The sequence below is a fragment of the Delphinapterus leucas genome, chromosome 1 (assembly GCF_059928025.1).
Source record: "Delphinapterus leucas isolate spDelLeu-1000000601 "Yukka" chromosome 1, BTC_Dleu_Yukka2, whole genome shotgun sequence".
NCBI lineage: Eukaryota > Metazoa > Chordata > Mammalia > Artiodactyla > Monodontidae > Delphinapterus > Delphinapterus leucas.
Window position 1 is genome coordinate 113,774,397 of NC_143129.1, and position 16,098 is coordinate 113,790,494.

Below are 16,098 nucleotides of genomic sequence, written 5' to 3' on the forward strand. Positions count from 1 at the left end.
ATTGTTTGCTTTAAATTACCAACCTCTGCTTAATAAAACTATTAGTGATTTAGCTAACTGGACGGCTCTTCCATTATCATTAATTGGCAGAGTTAATACTATAAAATTGGTTGTTTTATCTAAATGTTTGTATTTATTTCAATGTTTTCCCATCAGGCCACCTAAAAATGCTCTAAAGCTTTGAATTCTGCTATTAGTTTTGTTTTATAGGCTACAAACTGAGTTAAGATTAATCTTAAAACTACAACTATTGTAGGGGGCCAAAGGATTAATTCTTCCTTTTCAAGGAGTAGATGAATGTTAGTCTTTCTTGATCAGGCTTTGTTCAATTACCCTGGATATCTTCAGTAAGAAGTGCCAAAGCCCAAAAGAAATTGAATAGGGATTCTGGTTAATGTTCTTGATCTAATAAAAACTTTACAAGAAAACTTTATTTCACATTTGTGTATGTATTCAATCATACAGTCATTCATTCAGCAAATATTTATTGTGACCTGCACCAATCACTATATTAGATACTGTGAGAGACTTCCTAGCTGAATAAAATGCAGTCCTTGCCTTCAAGAAGTTCAAATAAAGACAACATAAATAACTACAAGGTAATGTGCTAATTGTTACACTGGAGAAATGATCTGCAAGCTGAGTCAGAGGAAAGGGTGTTGCTAAATCTGCCTGGAGGATCAAAAAACGCTTCCCGGAGAAGGTGACATCCTAGCTAGATCCTGAAGGATGGGGCTCCCACAGGGTCCTTCCAAGATTTAAAGGAACATCTTGAGTGTTTTCTTCTAAATAATGAGGTAGCTTGATTTGTGGGACAGCTAAATGGTCCACTCAGTTAAAAAGTGACCATTTTCTCGGGGGCTTCCCTGGTGGTGCAGTGGTTGAGAGTCCACCTGCCGATGCAGGGGACACGGGTTCGTGTCCCGGTTCGGGAAGATCCCACATGCCGCGGAGCGCCTGGGCCCGTGAGCCATGGCCGCTGGGCCTGCGTGTCCGGAGCCTGTGCTCCGCAACGGGAGAGGCCACGGCAGTGAGAGGCCCGCGTACCGCAAAAAAAAAAAAAAAAAAAAAGTGACCATTTTCTCTTTGGTGGATCAAGGGAATTCCATAGACATAATGTATCAGGACTTCAGCAAGACACTTAACTAGGACGTTCATGATCTCTTTGAATGTCAAGATTGGGACATGTGAGCATAATGATGGCACATGTACATAAAATTCTAGCTGGTTGAAAAATGGCCGCCAATGTATTAATTACTGTTTTAATGCTAACAGAGAGATAGTTCTCCCAGAAATATGGCAGTGGGTTTTCTCTTTGGCTGTGTCCTGTTCAAAGATTTTAATAATTTGAATCAGGACATAGAGACTTTCTCAGTCAATTTGTGGATGATACAAATCATCCAAGGCAGCCAGTATACTGATAGATCAATCAAGGATTTGTAAGGACATCAAGAAGCTGGAATAAAGGGTCAAAGTTAATCACATATAACTAAATAAGAAAAATTAATGTCCTGCCTTACTTCATCCCGCTTGCTAAAGTACAGGCAGCAAAGCCCTCACTTACGGCATTGTGAGGCAATAGGAAATGTACCACATTTGGTGTCCGAAGGCCTAAGTTCATGTCCTAGCTTGACTGAATGTTACACATGCAATTTCAAGCAATACTCTAAACTTAACTGAGCCTCAGTTTTTTCCACCCATAAATGAAAAATAATAGTACAAGTTCACAGAACTGCTGTGAGAATAAGGGATATAGAAAGACATTGTAAACTATATATCACTATCCAAAAGTTGTCTCTCGTAATGCTTGTAATAGTAATAGTGAAATAATAATAACAATAACAACAACAAATCATTTATAAGTCCTGTGGTCTTAATTAAATTCCAACCTAGAGACCATCAGTGCGACATGGCTTTCAAAGTAGTCAATATAGTCACTACCCAGCCTTCGGTATTTTCAACAACCTCTACAGACAATTCTGATACATAGCCAGGGCTGAGAACCAGTGGGCTAGGCTTGTTTCAAACTTTCCTGACGATAAAAATACCACATTGTTTAAACACAGTTTCAGAGGGCGGCCCCACCCCTGGAGATTCAGATTCAATAGGTCTGTAATAAGGACCAGGAATTACTATCATCAGGAGAGTTTGAAAAATATTGGACTAGATAAGCTCTAATATTCTTCCCAATTTCTAAGAGTCTGAAGATCTGATCCAACTCTAGCTGCTCATTGGTTCTGAAAACAGTTTTGAAATACTTGGATTACAGTAATCAAGCCCCAGGCGAAAATATGTATGCCTGTAGCTGGCCATGATATTCTTCATATGATGTCTCTAAAGAATTAAACACATTTTTTAATAAACTAAATAGCAATAAGCATGTTGACTTTCCAACTGGCTGCAGTTTACTATTCTGGCTGATTCCAGTAAATCTGTGTACACATAAATGCAAATGACAAAGTGAATTGTTTTCATTAAAGTGTTACTCACTATAAACAGACTTTAAGCCTTTGATCAGTTAGGAGTTGAGTGTGATATATTTAAATCAATATTTTAAAAATATTTTCGCTTAAACATACTCCATTCTCTGACAATGTGAACGTTAAGTCACTAGAGTTTTGGTCAAAACACAGTTTTCTTCAACTAATATTTCACTCTAAAGTAGAAGTGAGAAAGTAGACAAGTGTTTGAGTGCTGATCTGCCATCACACTCAGCAACTTTCATTAGTTTTTGATAGTCTCACCTGAATCTGCTCAAGAATAATGTTCTACTTCAATGACCCCAGATCTAGATCTTCTGCAAGTCCTCTTTTCTTTCTTCAATTCCTTGCAGCTTAGAACCCAAAGCAAAGCTTTCTATGTATTTCTGAGAAAGTGGCTGGGAAAGGGCTGAAAAGAAAATTATTCCAGAGCAAGTGCAATGTGATTTTTGCATTGAGGCTTTTCTTTCAAAGCACGGCTCCCTTAGTCCAAAGGGAGATGGCTCAGGCAGCGGCTGCAGCCCCAGATCTACTTGCGTGTCTACCGGATAGATGATGCTTTGAGGGACTGAGAGTCTTGCACGCTCAGCTTGTGAGACATAGGTTAAAGATAAAGGTGAAGGGCTTCCCTGGTGGCGCAGTGGTTGAGAATCTGCCTGTCAATGCAGGGGACGTGGGTTCGAGCCCTGGCCTGGGAGGATCCCACATGCCGCGGAGCAACTAGGCCCGTGAGCCACAACTGCTGAGCCTGCGCATCTGGAGCCTGTGCTCTGCAACAAGAGAGGCCACGACAGTGAGAGGCCCGCGCACCGCAATGAAGAGTGGCCCCCGCTTGCCCCAACTAGAGAAAGCCCTCCCACAGAAACAAAGACCCAACACAGCCAAAAATTAATTAATTAATTAATTAAAAAAAGAAAAGATAAGGTGAAGATGAAAGACAGATAAATAGGCAGGAAGAGAGGAGGGCAGGCTGGGTATAACTACATCCTCCATAACACAGACAATAGCAAGTAGCCCCGCCTTTCACTGAACACTTTGTTCTTGAAAGGGAAGAATGTGTTAGGTTTTGAGATTCCTCCACTGATAATAATAGTTACTATTCCAAAGGGGGGGAGGGGCGGTGGTATCAAATGTGTTTGGGGAGAATCAAGTCAGATTATTTGGGACACATGGACAAAAGCAAGTCAAACAATTTGAGAATACACTTTATTTCTCAAAATGTGCTCTAGGAGAACATACTAGGTCAAAAGAGATAATTAATAGGGTCATTATTTTTATCATAAGTTATGTTTTACTTTGATGACCAAAACAGGCACTTTGGTCTAGGAACAAATTCAGTAAGCAAATCTTCTACCCAAAAGTGTGTTGACATATTTCAGATCTGTCCCTAAAATGACATCCCTCCCTCTCCCCACTAAACTCCCATTGAGAGACAGTCTACAGATTTTCTTCCACAGCTCCTGCAAATTCCCTAAAGAACAGAGCTGGAGAATCCATGCTATTCCCCAAAGAATCTCAGCTTCCTCTACCTCACAGAATGAGGAAAAGCCTATATGCGACAGGTGAGAAAAGGCTGAGCAGCTCCTTCTCTGGGTGGTAAAAGATGGAGGAGCAGGGAGGGGTCAGAGGGCGATGCCCCCACCCAATCGCTCTGGGCGCTCTCCAGCTCTGTAGACCACGGCTGGTTCCTCTCTCTTGTTCTCCAGCAACCTGTCTCCCTGCAGTGCTCCAGACACTACCTGTCACACCACCTCCCTGGAGAGGTTCGACCAAACTGGCACTTTACCTTGTATTCACTCGCCTCATTCACTCCCAAGTCCTTTTACCTGCACACAGTTCAGTTCAAGTCACAACACATTTGTTGAGCACCCACTCAGTGCCAGACTCCCTGAGAGCAGTAGCACAAAGGTAAGTCTTTAGTCTCTGCCTCGCTCAGCCTACCTACTGAGCCGTATGCACAGGCAGCACCGGTAGCTTAATAATGAAGACTCTATGACATATGCCAAGGATGAATGGACATGAAAACGAAATTGGATTTCAGTGCACCAGTTATCACTGGGAGCGGGTGAGGGGACTCTTTCTGGTAGATGTGCCTTTAAGGTAATGATAACATCCCACATTTGTATAAAGGTCTAGAGTTTACAAAGTTTTCTCGTAAACATGATCTCATTGTGAAATGTCGAGAGTCAGCTTTTCTTATGCAATTTACAGATGACAAAACTGAGGCTAAGGAAAAGTAAGGTCATGCTGCACCAAGAGATTTTATAAAATAATACCATTCAACAGCCAATATACACGCAGAAAAAATTAGGTTAGCTCCTGATTATAATATTATACCCTTAAGTATTTCCAAAGTATAACTTCAGTTATCTCACAGAATAAGGTTTGGAGGGAAAAAGATGCCAAAGTACTATGACAACATTCTACCAATGGACAGGAGGAACTGTCACAGCCTTGTCATACAGTTCCCAGGAGATAAGACAATACACTTCTCAGGGTCTGGAACATTCTTCCCTGGATCGCTACGATATGAGCCCTATAGATGGCGTTGAACATGGGTTCTAGTGACTGCAGCAACAGAACACAAATCAAAGACCTCAGGAAATTTCCCAAACTGTTCAGCTTACTGGGCAAATAACTTAATCAACTTGAATTTAAATGACATTATCTTCGCGGGGGGGTGGAGATTAAGTAGACTGTCTTTCAGGAAGGTGTGGGAGCTGAGGAGTTATTGCCTCACAAGCACCCATCTATAAAAAACGGTGCTCTTGTCACTGGATACGCCAAGCTTTGATGAGGCCTTCGAGACTAGAGAACTAGCTCATGCACATTGAAATGGGCTGGAGCTCCTTGGATGAAAGACATCTCTATAAGACATGTGGATGTGCATTTGATAATCTTTGACATATGTTTAATATTTAGATTTCCAAGATTACTCATGTTAATATCCGCTGCACATCTTACTTTTCTGCTTTTTGTGCTCACTGGGAGATGTGGGTTTGGACACGTTTCAAGCCAGATTTGTTCCTGTGCTTTATTGCTGCTAACCACGGGGTCACTAAGATGGGAAAATCATTTGCTCTTCCTCTACTGAACTTTGAATTCAGAACTTACAATTCCAAAAAAAAAAAAAAAAAAGAAGAAGAAAGAAAGAAAAGAAAAGGAGGAAAGAAACAAGTAAATGAAAAATGAATGTAGTAAAAATAAATGTGTGGTCCTGGGCCCCATTTAATTTTTCTAAAATGACAGTGCTGTTAATGCTATGAAATATTTTCTCTGATAAGTGTGTTAGCTAATTTGCATGAAAAGCTAGTCTGTCATTCTGTAGTCTGTTGAGTTACGGGTTTTTAAAAGTGGGTTCTTTGGCTTCCCTTGTGGCGCAGTGGTTGAGAGTTTGCCTGCCGATGCAGGGGACACAGGTTCGTGCCCCGGTCCAGGAAGATCCCACATGCCGTGGAGCGGCTGGGCCCGTGAGCCATGGCCGCTGAGCCTGCGCGTCCAGAGCCTGTGCTCCGCAACGGGAGAGGCCACAACAGTGAGAGGCCCGCGTACCGCAAAAAAAATGGGTTCTTTTCTGTATAGTTTTTAATACATTATTGTTATATGTGATCACTGAGATTTCCTAATGCCACGCTGAAAACATGGGTTTCATCTTTTTTAAAAAAAATTGAAATTAATTGTGAAAAAGTAATTTATGCAATAATGAATTTCTTCAGATAAATGTATTTATAAGGAAAAGCCATTGACACGTTATTCAGTATTCCTTTTTAAAGCAAAAAAAATAAAATCTATTTTCTACTGAAGTCTCAATCACAGAAAACTTGGGAAATTTAAAATTAAGCCTCCAAGGGTCCCCCTCCACACTTAAGGTTCCATAATTTCCCAAGGACTGAAAAGAAAGAGCTCTGCAAAATCTCCCTTGTGCACCTGTCCCACAAAAGGCTGAGGAGCTAAAGAAAGGTCATTGGATTCTGAACCTTACATTTTGCTACATTCATGCAAGTTAAATAACATTAACCACACTAGAAAGGGGTTTCAGTGGGCTTCCTTTGAATAAAGCAAGTAAAGGTGGAAGGAGTGTGCCAGAGGAAGCCAGGGGTTCCAAGCACTGCATCACTCCCATCTACTTTTTCTTTTTAAAGTGTTTTTAAAGTAAACTCAGTGCCCCCTAAACCTTGAAGCAGATGCCTGTGTCTCAAAATTGCCCAACTGCACGTCAACAATAGCATTTGAACACTGATGAAATCATAACCTGTGAGGCAATTACTTCAGACTTAGAAGCTTTAGAAAATAGCATTATATGACCCCGGAAGTGCCATCTCAGCAGTCATCACAGTGTACAGCACTAATGAGTAAATGTTCTCTGGCTGCCTTGCCCCATAAATGACAAAGTACTAAGATAGGGAACCTAACATAGAAAAGGGGGGGTGGGGGAACAGTCAACCAGCCATGGCACAGGGTTTTGCTTCAGCACAAAGAAGAAGGCCTTAGACTCCAGGGTGTATAGACCCAATTTCAAATCCCCCTTGGCCAACTACCTGCTCTCTTATCTCCTCTGAGCACCTCTTTCCTAGCACAGACTAAGTTCCGTATGTTTGCTACTGTTACTAAAGTATTTACACAGCGGAGAAAATAAGACCCACTTTATGACACTACTTTGAATATTAGTGATAAAACACCCGTAACTCCAAACACAATACTTGGAATTTAGGTAGCTGTTAGTCCTCCTACTCTTGTGTCATTATCATTAGAATCATTTTCATTGGACTGTATTCGTTAGAGCAGGGATTGTGTCTATTGAATTTAGTGGTGAGTTCCCAGCACTTAGAACAGTGCCTGGACATAGAACAATCTATTCAATCCTCTTTCCCTAGTAGCACTGACATAATTCAGACCATATCTGATGTTTGTTTGTGTGTGTGTTTGTTTGCTTTTTAAGTGTGAGCTTTTAATTCCAAAATGCATTCAGACTGCAAACCAGAGTACCCTGTGAAAATTGTGAATAAGCTGGTTGTATAGTCAGTTCGAAATAGCTAGAGATCAAGGAAAAGCTCTAGAATCAAAAGACTGAGATCCAGTGTCCCTCTGGTTTCCAAGTCTCTATGACTTAATGCAAGGGCTGAATGTTCCTGAGCTTCAATCCACTTATCTGTGAAATGAGGAATAATGGTGATGTGGTTTACCTACTCTAGTAGTATCGTTTTGAGGGCCAGGTGGGACTATATATATAAATATAACATCAGACAATGTTTAGTGTTCTACAAAATATTACTGATAATAAATATTACTTATCATTCACCAACACGATTGAATGTCTTCTTGGTCTCTGGACAAAAGGAAATGTGTAGACCAGGGATCTATGGCAAACTATAGCCAGCAGGCCAAATCCAGCCTGTGAGCTAAAAATGGATTTTACGGTTTTAGATAGCTGAAAAAAATCAATATAAGAATTCTATTTCATGACACACCTATAATATTTTCTATGTGGATCTTTAGAGAAAAAGTTGGCCAACCCCTAACTCTTAAGAGTTTATGTTAATTATAGTTTTAGTTTCCTTTAAGGTTAAGCCTTAAAGCAGGTAGAAATTATGCCCGTCACAACTGATGCTGGATTAGCTGCAGCTCAGGTAGCAAAAAGAGCACTTCCTTAAAGGCAGACCCTGGGTGTGCCTCACTGGCCTTAGGAACTCCCTCAAGTCCTGGGCTGAAAGCTGCTCGTTCTAGCCTGCTCACCTCTCTGAACCCCAGGTGAGCCTGTCATCTGTGTCACCAAGGCTCTCTCTTATTTACCTCTTTATTCTCAGCACCTATCGAATAGCAAGGCTTTCCTAAGTATGTGTTGAATGAGAATGAGTGAATGGATGAGTGAATTCAACTATTCATTCATCTGTTCTTCACAGGCTGGCTCCAGCCCTTGCTCTTCCATGAAACCTTCAGAAACTACTCCAACCCAGAAGTCTCTCTCATGTCCTGGAGTCTCATGCCCTCCTTTATGCAAGGGAGGCCATGCAGGGTTTTCAGATACTCTTGAACTGTTGCCCATACTCTTTGCTAACGATTGTCCAGTTGACTCATTTGTTATGTATTTATACTTTGGTTCTTCCAGTGAGGTTATAAAACTGAGTGTCAGGTCCAGCATGGCTCCCTGCCTCCAATTCTGGCTTCCTCCTCAAAACACAGCCAGTGAATCCATCTGCACTTGTAGCAAAATATATTAAGCTGCTCTAACCCCAGCATCTATGACTCAACACGGAGACCCTCTCATTACCGGTCTGCCCTGAACATCAACAGCTGAACTGCAAACTTCAATCCTAAGTCTCGCCATCTCTTGGGTACTAGCTTTCAGCTTTGTTCCTTTGTTTCTGGGCCCTAGGTGTGCTCATTTGAGGCAGGGCCTTGCTCTTGCCTGGCCCCTCTGTAAGGGGTGGAATGCTATCTCTTGTCCCCAGCCTGGTGCTTTGGGCTGCATGCTCTGTACGCATTTGCTTATGATGCTGACAGTCTTCTGTCTGCTGGACCTCTCAGGCCTTTCCAGTGCTCTCAGGCTCCCACTGTTAGATCATTCATCTTGGACCAAACTCACAATTATTTACCAGGATTGTAACCTCCAGTGTATAACGTTTTATCCACTCTCTTCTGGCCTATCCCAACCTGTGGTAAGTCACTAGGCCAGTTTAGGCCAAGGTGTGAGATACAATTCTGAGATTCGTACTTCTTTTTCATGCTTATATGGTGCCTGAACCACTGTAGGCTTACCATAGGGGATCAGAAGAGATCCATTAATCGATCCATCATAAAAAATAACAATAAAAGATGGTCACTTATAAGGTGTCATATCTAAGTTTTTTGTGTTTCAAACTCCACGGTTCTCACCCCATCAGAGCCAACATCTCCTTTTTATAACAAATATTTTATGATCCCTCCCTTTACTATCCTGAAACGAAATTTATAGAATGTATACTCTTGGCCCTCAGAATCTGAGGGCTCTGCAGCCAAGGAATCAACCAACCACAGATGGAAAATATTCGTTTTTAAAAGTTCCAGAAAGTTCCAAAAAGCAAAACTTGAATTTGCCATGCACCAGCAACTATTTACATACCATTTACATTGTATTTACAACTATTTACATAACATAACATTGTATTCAGTATTATAAGTAATCTAGAGATGATTTAAGGTATACAGGAGGATGTGCATAGGTTATATGTAAATGCTACACCATTTTATATAAGGGACTTGAGCACCCACGGATTTTGGTATCCATAGGGGTCCTGAAACCAATCGCTAAAAATACCAAGGAAGGGCTGCTTATTGTATATATATATATATTACCCGCTTATATATTACCTGCTGCTTATTGTATAATATATATTAATATAATATTGTATATATAATATATATTATATTATATTATATATGTATATATATTACCTAAACACATACTTTTTAAAACATATACCAATATATATATATTAATATATTATTATATATAATATATATATATTATATTATATTATATATGTATATATATATATATATACCTAGACACATACTTTTCAAAACCAATATAATGCCATAAATATAATAGAAAGGAGAAACAAAAGGAAAGTAATTCATAATAAAATAATGTGTATTTACACATGGAAGGCTTGAAGAAGTAATCAAATGCTTCCTAATTCTTGGCAAAGTTTTGAACAAAACAAAATATAATCTTTCCTTAGGAGATTGGTTCAAGATGGTGGAGTAGAAGGACGTGCACTCACTCCCTCTTGTGAGAGCACCAGAATCACAACTAACTGCTGAACAATCATCAACAGGGAGACACTGGAACCCACCACAAAAGATACCTCACATCCAAAGACAAAGGAGAAGCCACAGTGAGAAGGTAGGAGGGGCACAATCACAATAAAATCAAATCCCATAACTGCTGGCTGGGTGACTCACAAACTGGAGGACACATACCACAGAAGTCCACCCACTGGAGTGAAGGTTCAGAGCCCCACGTCAGGCTTCCCAACCTGGGGATCCAGCAACAGAAGGAGGAATTCCTAGAGAATCAAACTTTGAAGGCTAGCAGGATTTGACTGCAGGACTTCGACAGGACTGAGGGAAAGAGAGACTCCACTCTTGGAGGACATGCACAAAGTAGTGTGCACATCAAGACCCAGGGGAAGGAGCAGTGACCCCATAGGAGACTGAACCAGACCTACCTGCTAATGTTAGAGGGTCTCCTGCAGAGGCAAGGGGTGGCTATGGCTCACTGCAGGGACAAGGACACTGGCAGCAGAAGTTCTGGGAATTACTCTTTGGCATGAGCCCTCCCAGTGTCTGCCATTAGCCCCACCAAATAACCAGGTAGGCTCCAGTGCTGGGTTACCTCTGGCCAAACAACCAACAGGGAGGGAACCAAGCCCAACCTATCAGCCGACAAGCAGATTAAAGTTTTACTGAGCTCTGCCCACCAGACCAAGGACCAGCTCTATCCACCACCAGTACCTCTCATCAGGAAGCTTGCACAAGTCTCTTGGATAGCCTCATCCACCAGAGGGCAGACAGCAGAAGCAAGAAGAACTACAATCCTGCAGCCTGTGGAACAAAAACCACATTCACAGAAAGATAGACAAAATGAAAAGGCAGAGGACTATGGACCAGATGAACGAACAAGAAAAAACCCCAGAGAAACAGCAAAATGAAGTGGAGATAGGCAACCTTCCAGAAAAAATAACTCAGAATAATGGCAGTGAAGATGATCCAGGACCTTGGAAAAAGAATGGAAACAAAGATCAAGAAGATGCAAGAAATGTTTAACAAGGACCTAGAAGAATTAAAGAACAATCGCCTAGGGCTTCCCTGCTGGCACTGTGGTTGAGAGTCTGCCTGCCAATGCAGGGGACACAGGTTCATGCCCCAGTCTGGGAAGATCCCACATGCCGCGGAGTGGCTGGGCCCATGAACCATGGCCGCTGAGCCTGCACGTCCAGAGCCTGCGCTCTGCAATGGGAGAGGCCACAACAGTGAGAGGCCCGCGTACCGCAAAAAAAAAAAAAAAAGAACAAACGCCTAGAAGAATTAAAGAACAAACAGAGATGAACAATACAATAACTGAAATGAAAAATACACTAGATGGAATCAATAGCAGAATAACTGAGGCAGAAGATCGGATAAGTAACCTGGAAGACAGAATGGTGGAATTCACGGCTGCAGAACAAAATAAAGAATAAAAAGAAATGAAGACAGCCTAAGAGACCTCTGGTACAACATTAAATGCACCAACATTTGCATTAGAGGGGTCCCAGAAGGAGAAGAGAGAGAGAAAGGACCCAAGAAAATATTTGAAGAGATTATAGTCAAAAACTTTCCTAACATGGGAAAGGAAATAGCCACCCAAGTCCAGGAAGTGCAGAGTGTCCCAGGCAGGATAAACCCAAGGAGAAACATGCTGAGACACATAGTAATCAAACTGACAAAAATTAAAGACAAAGAAAAATTATTAAAAGAAAAAAGGGAAAAACATACAAGGGAACTCCCATAAGATTGAGAAACAGCTGATTTCTCAGCAGAAACCCTACAGGCTAGAAGGGAGTGGCATGATATATTTAAAGTGATGAAAGGGAAGAAACTACAACCAAGATTACTTTACCCAGCAAGGATCTGATTCAGATTCGACAGAGAAATCAAAAGCTTTACAGACAAGCAAAAGCTAAGAGAATTCAGCACCACCAAACCAGCTCTACCACAAATGGTAAAGGGACTTCTCTAAGTGGGAAGCAAAAGAGAAGAAAAGGACCTACAAAAACAAACCCAAAACAATTAAGAAAATGGTAATAGGAACATACATATGGATAATTACCTTAAATGTGAATGGATTAAATGCTCCAACCAAAAGACACAGGCTCGCTGAATGGATACCAAAACAAGACCCATATATATGCTGTCTACAAGAGACCCACTTCAGACTTAAGGACACATACAGACTGAAAGCGAGGGGATGGAAAAAGCTATTCCATGCAAAGGGAAATCAAAAGAAAGCTGGAGTAACAATACTCATACCAGATAAAATAGACTTTAAAATAAAGAATGTTACAAGAGACAAAGAATGACACTACATAATGACATTACATAATGATCATTACATAATGATCAATACATAAGTCAAATGCTAACAGCTATAAAAGAGGAAATCAACAGTAACACAATAATAGTGGGGAACTTTAACACCTCACTTACACCAATGGACAGATCATCCAGGCAGAAAATTCATAAAGAAACACAAGCTTCAAATGACACAATAGACCAGATAGACTTCAATGATATTTATAGGACATTCCATCCAAAAACAGCAGATTACACTTTCTTCTCAAGTGCACATGGAATATTCTCCAGGATAGACCACATCCTGGGTCACAAATCAAGTCTCAGTAAATTTAAGAAAACTGAAATCATATCAAGCATCTTTTCCAACCACAATGCTATGAGATTAGAAATCAGTTACAGGGAAAAAACATAAAAAACACAAACACATGGAGGCTGAACAATATGTTACTAAATAACCAAGAGATCACTGAAGAAATCAAAGAGGAAATCAAAAAATACCTAGAGACAAATGACAGTGAAAACATGACGATCCAAAATCTATGGGATGCAGCAAAAGCAGTTCTAAGAGGGAAGTTTATAGCAATACAATCCTACCTCAAGAAACAGGAAAAATCTCAGATAAACAATCTAACCTAAAGGAACTAGGGAAAGAAGAAGAAACAAAACCCAAAGTTAGTAGAAGTAAAAAATCATAAAGATCAGAGCAGAAATAAATGAAATAGAAACAAAGAAAATAATAGCAAAGATAAATAAAACTAAAAACTGGTTCTTTGAGAAGATAAACAAAATTGATAAACCTTTAGCCAGACACCTCAAGAAAAAAGGGAGAGGACTCAAATCAATAAAATTAAAAATGAAAAAGAAGTTACAACAGACACGGCAGAAACACAAAGAATTATAAGAGACTACTACAAGCAACTCTATGCCAATAAAATGGAAAACCTGGAAGAAATGGACAAATTCTCAGAAAGGTATAACCTTCCAAGACTGACCAGGAAGAAATAGAAAATATGAACAGACAAATCACAAGTAACGAAATTGAAACTGTGATTAAAAATCTTCCAACAAACAAAAGTCCAGGCCCAGATGGCTTCACGGGTGAATTCTATCAAACATTTAGAAAAGAGCTGAGACCCATCCTTCTCAAACTCTTCCCAAAAATTGCAGAGGAAGAAATACTCCCAAACTCATTCTACAAGGCCACCATCACCCTGATACCAAAACCAGACAGAGATACTACAAAAAAAGAAAATTATAGACCAATATCACTGATGAATATAGATGCAAAACTCCTCAACAAAATACTAGCAAACAGAATCCAGCAACATATTAAAAGGATCATACACCATGATCAAGTGGGACTTATCCCAGGGATGCAAGGATTCTTCAATATACTCAAATCAATCAATGTGATACACCATATTAACAAACTGAAGAATAAAAGCCATATGATCATCTCAATAGATGCAGAAAAAGCTTTTGACAAAATTCAACACCTGTTTATGATAAAAACTCTCCAGAAAGTGGGCATAGAGGGAACCCACCTCAACATAATAAAGACCATATACGACAAACCCACAGCAAACATCATTCTCAATGGTGAATAACTGAAAGCATTTCCTCTAAGATCAGGAACAAGACAAAGATGTCCACTCTCACCACTATTATTCAACATAGTTTTAGAAGTCCTAGCTATGGCAATCAGAGAAGAAAAAGAAAGAAAAGGAATACAAATTGGAAAAGAAGAAGTAAAACTGTCAGTGTTTGCAGATGACATGATACTATACATAGAGAATCCTAAAGATGCCACCAGAAAACTACTAGGGCTAATCAATGAATTTGGTAAAGTAGCAGGATACAAAATTAATGCACAGAAATCTCTTGTATTCCTATACACTAACAATGAAAGATCAGAAAGAGAAATTAAGGAAACAATCCCATTCACCACCAAAAAAAGAATAAAATACCTAGGAATAAACTTACCTAAGGAGGTCAAAGACCTGTACTCAGAAAACTATAAGACACTGATGAAAGAAATCAAAGGTGACACAAACAGATGGAGAGATATGCCATGTTCTTGGACTGGAAGAATCAATATTGTGAAAATGACTATACTACCCAAAGTGATCTACATATGCAATGCAATCCCTATCAAATTACCAATGGCATTTTTTACAGGAATAGAACAAAGAATCTTAAAATTTGTTTGGAGACACAAAAGACACTGAATAGCCAAAGCACTCTTGAGGGAAAAAAACGGAGCTGGAGGACTCAGACTCCCTGACTTCAGACTATACTACAAAGCTACAGTAATCAAGACAATATGGTAGTGGCACAAAAACAGAATTATAGATCAGTGGAACAGGATAGAAAGCCCAGAGATAAACCCACACACCTATGGTCAACTAATCTATGACAAAGGAGGCAAGGATATAAAATGGAGAAAGGCAGACTCTTCAATAAGTGGTGCTGGGAAAACTGGACAGCTACATGTAAAAGAATGAAATTAGAACATTCCCTAACACCATACACAAAAATAAACTTGAAGTGGATTGAAGACCTAAATGTAAGACCAAACACTATAAAACTCTTAGCGGAAAATATAGGAAGAACACTCTTTGACATAAATCACAACAAGATCTTTTTTGACCCACCTCCTAGAGTAATGGAAATAGAAACAAAAATAAACAAATGGGACCTAATGAAACTTAAAAACTTTTGCACAGCAAAGTAAACTATAAACAAGACGAAAAGACAACCCTCAGATTGGGAGAAAATATTTGCAAATGAAACAACGGACAAAGGATTAATCTCCAAAATATATAAACAGCTCATGCAGCTCAATATTAAACAAACAACCCAATCAGAAAATGGACAGAAGACCTAAATAGACATTTCTCCAAAGAAGACATACAGATGGCCAAAAGGCACATGAAAAGCTGCTCAACATCACTAATTATTAGAGAAGTGCAAATCAAAACTACAGTGAGGTATCACCTCACACCAGTTAGAATGGGCATCATCAGAAAATCTACAAACAACAAATGCTGGAGACGGTGTGGAGAAAAGGGAACCCTCTTGCACTGTTGGTGGGAACGTAAATTGATAACAGCCACTATGGAGAACAGTATGGACGTTCCTTAAAAAACTAAAAATAGAATTACTATATGACCCAGCAATCCCACTACTGGGCATATACCCAGAGAAAGCCATAATTCAAAAAGACACATGCACCCCAATGTTCACTGCATCACTATTTACAATAGGCAGGTCATGGAAGCAACCTAAATGCCCATTGACAGACGAATGGATAAAGAAGGTGTGGTACATATATACAATGGAATATTATTCAGCCATAAGAAGGAATGAAATTGAGTCATTTGTAGAGACGTGGATGGACCTAGAGACTGTCATACAGAGTGAAGTAAGTCAGAAAGAGAAAAACAAATATCGTATATTAACGCATGTATGGGGAATCTAGAAAAAATGGTACAGATGAACCGGTTTGCAGGGCAGAAATTGA

At 39.9% G+C, this 16,098-nt stretch overlaps 1 long non-coding RNA gene across 6 annotated transcripts in view; it reads right to left on the minus strand.

Annotated features, from left to right (window-relative positions):
* The window catches only part of LOC111178346 (uncharacterized), a 70,191-nt gene extending 60,415 nt beyond the window's left edge, over window positions 1-9,776 (minus strand). For all 6 annotated transcript variants that reach the window (XR_016394792.1, XR_016394802.1, XR_016394795.1 and 3 more), the window contains exon 1: window positions 1-9,776. This exon is cut by the window's left edge and continues 20,165 nt beyond it. This is a non-coding gene — a long non-coding RNA (uncharacterized LOC111178346).
* Window positions 9,777-16,098: the final 6,322 nt, after the last annotated feature.